Source organism: Ornithodoros turicata, unplaced genomic scaffold (genome assembly GCF_037126465.1).
Source record: "Ornithodoros turicata isolate Travis unplaced genomic scaffold, ASM3712646v1 Chromosome17, whole genome shotgun sequence".
NCBI classification, from domain to species: Eukaryota; Metazoa; Arthropoda; class Arachnida; order Ixodida; family Argasidae; genus Ornithodoros; species Ornithodoros turicata.
In genome coordinates this window covers 2683033-2685973 of record NW_026999326.1, presented here as the reverse complement: position 1 = coordinate 2685973, position 2941 = coordinate 2683033, and the positions used below count along the sequence as shown (strand labels likewise).

Genomic DNA, 2941 nt, shown 5'->3' with positions numbered 1-2941 from the left:
CCACACCTGTTTGACGCACGGTCACCTCCTCCGTAGGGAGGCTCCCCCGTTCTGCACACGGTGTGGCGCACACAGTTCCGTCCTCCACTTTCTCATCACATGTCCATTGTATGAAACCCACCGACACCGTCATTTCCATGAGTTTTACACATACCATTTACCTCTCCATCCTTCCCTTTTACTAGGGGATGAAGCTTTCGTACCGTTTGAACGGGTTTTTATCTTCTTCCAAAACATTGGTCTTTTAAATGCACTCTAGTTTTACAGCTTTCTATTATGCCTTTCGATTGGTAAATGCTTATACCTTTTAATGAATCAATGGATCATTTTCTCTTAAACTGTTAATGCTTTTATCATGGTCTTGGCGCATTATGGTCGTAGTTACCGCTGCGCCATTAAAACACGAATCATCATCATCATCAACAACAAAACGGCCTGGTGTAAGCCTCCTTGTAATGCCCCTCGCCTTTGCATCTTCGGCATACTCTTCGCATCCCGCGGTAATTGAATGTTGTGCGGTGGCCATTAACTCGAAGAAAATTAGGCACAGGGTTATTTACGTTCATTTCCATCTTAATTACTCTGTCTCCAGTGTGGACATTTGGGCGATCCTTGTACTTTACGTACGTTATGTCCAACACCTTCCCGTACGGCTGCAATGCACGACTGAGATGCTCCGTCGCCACATGCGTGGGAAGGTACCTACATGTAACGTAGACGAGCTGCGGTCCAATCTCTTCGATGTTGACATCTTGGCCTGCTACTCGTAGAAGGCCTTGTCCAATGACTTGGCGGCTGGCTGCTGCCGTCGCCACTACCACCTGGAAAGCTGATTCTCCCAGATGTTGCACGCTGAATACTTGATCCAGTCCAACTACATCGGCTGTTGAGTCGATGACTTCGTCCACCGACGTCCCGGAGGGCGCCGTTACGTTGAAAGCCCATTCTTTAATGGGGGTGCAAGATGTCGCCATCGCGCCCCGGGAGACGATAGTGAAACCACGTACTCCGGGGCTGGAAACTTGCTGAAGAAACGCTCTGATCAGGAAAAGATCTTCCCGGAACAGCACCGCAAGCGGTACTGCCCCGACGACGTTGTTATCGGCCGCGCGTTCAAAGACACGGCCCACCAAGGGGCGGACCGCCGATCTTAGCCAAAAGGCCGAGAAGCGATAAATATTGCACGTCTGTCTTTCGCTCTGGTCACGGTCGCGGCACCTGCTTCCGCGGGTGTCACGTCGCCAAATTCAACATGATGTGGTGCGTGTAAGAAGCACTAGAATGATAGTCGGAGTGCATGAAATGCGCATGTTAGTGGACGGAACTCGTGTTTCTTTTTCCCTTGTATCCGCCAGAAGACCGAAAAGAGATATAGACTGCACATCTCCCCCTTTCGCTTCTGTCGCAGTCTCGCCTTCTACGTCCGCGCGTGGCACGTCGCCAGTTTGGGCATCGTGGTATATGGGTACGGAACACTAGGGTGTTAGTACTAATGCATCACGGCCCGTGAGATAAAAATGCTTGATTGGAAATTGCAAGGCAGGTAGAGAGAGAGAGAGAGAGAGAGAGAAAGAGAGAGAGAGGGGGGAGAGAGAGAGATGATTGAATGTATGAATGAATGTGTACCCTAGTGGCCAGAGAGGACATTTCCCAGTGGTTGTCTCCAGTGTGTTCTGTGTCTATGTCTGCTGTAGTTTCCCTGCTTTTCTTGGTGTTGTTTCTACGCTTCCCTCTTTTGCCTGTCTGTGGTCATCATGGCTGATGCTTATTGGTGCTGTTTCCGAATGTTTCTTTCTTTTGATTCGAGACGGGTGGGCTACACCTGGATGTAGTGCAATACCCGGGCAACCCTTGACAGTGCCGAGGCGAGCTTCAGACACACTGTCTCGGGCCAAAAACAAGATCAATATCGTGAGTCCAAATAGGGCTCGTATCAGATATTAAGCTGATAAGAACAGATACTTTTTAAAAAGTTTATTACATTCTTGGTCTACTTGACAAAATGTGCAACTCAAAAGTATTTACATCATACGATGCTCATAATTTTTTAGAAAGACCTGATCCTCCGGGATGATAAGCTCTGGGTGTTGACCCCACTTTGCTTGAAAACGTTGCAAGCCATGGCATCTCAGCTCAGTCGACAGCAAACTTTGCACTTGCACGCGAAGGTGTCTAACCATTGCTGACATCGGGACTGTTCTCTTCTTTTGGACTACGCAATGAGACCGGGCTCTGCAAAGAATCTGAAAGCCAGCTGCTGTCACCAGAGTTCTGAGTCGAGTGTTTCGTGGCCCATTTCGTGACTTACAGGTAAGTGGACACACAATGTTTGTTTGTCTCCTTACAATTCCCCAAAACCGTTTGCTTATTCTACAGTCTAAAAAGTACGTGAACATTCGTCTCTGGATTGGTGCACCAGGCACATTGTGTTGCTGTGGTGATCCCCCAGGCTGAAATTCTATCCCGTGTGGGTAAGACACCCCAAGCATACCGCAACATTAGGTCTCTCAAAGCTACAGGTACGTATTTCTGCTGGACAATCGTCCACTTGATGCTTTTTGCGGTTGACAGATGTTGTCTGTCAAGCCCTTGTTCGGCTATCCTATGGGTAAACACCGAAGGACGTGTTTTGGTTACCTCAGTGTCAGGACATTGCTCTTGAATATACTTGTAGAATAGAACTACCGCTCTATAGAACCTGCTGGGTGTTTCTACTGTGGGGTCAGCTCGAAGTGGACAGATATCATTGAACATATGGCGAGCTGTTCCCAACAGGTACCACAACAAAGACTGCTCTGGTGACGAATCTCCAGAGAGGATTTTCATAGCTGTTCGGACATTTAGTATTTTACAAATGAGCTCAAAGTCTGGCACACCCAGTCCGCCTACACTCTGCGGCAATCGTAGCGCAATTCTTGGGACAAGCTCGGTCTTCCTCGCC

At 48.4% G+C, this 2941-nt stretch overlaps 1 pseudogene; it reads right to left on the bottom strand.

The window, feature by feature from the left end:
* Positions 1 to 1806: 1806 nt before the first annotated feature.
* Positions 1807 to 1978, bottom strand: LOC135372886 (U2 spliceosomal RNA; annotated as a pseudogene).
* Positions 1979 to 2941: the final 963 nt, after the last annotated feature.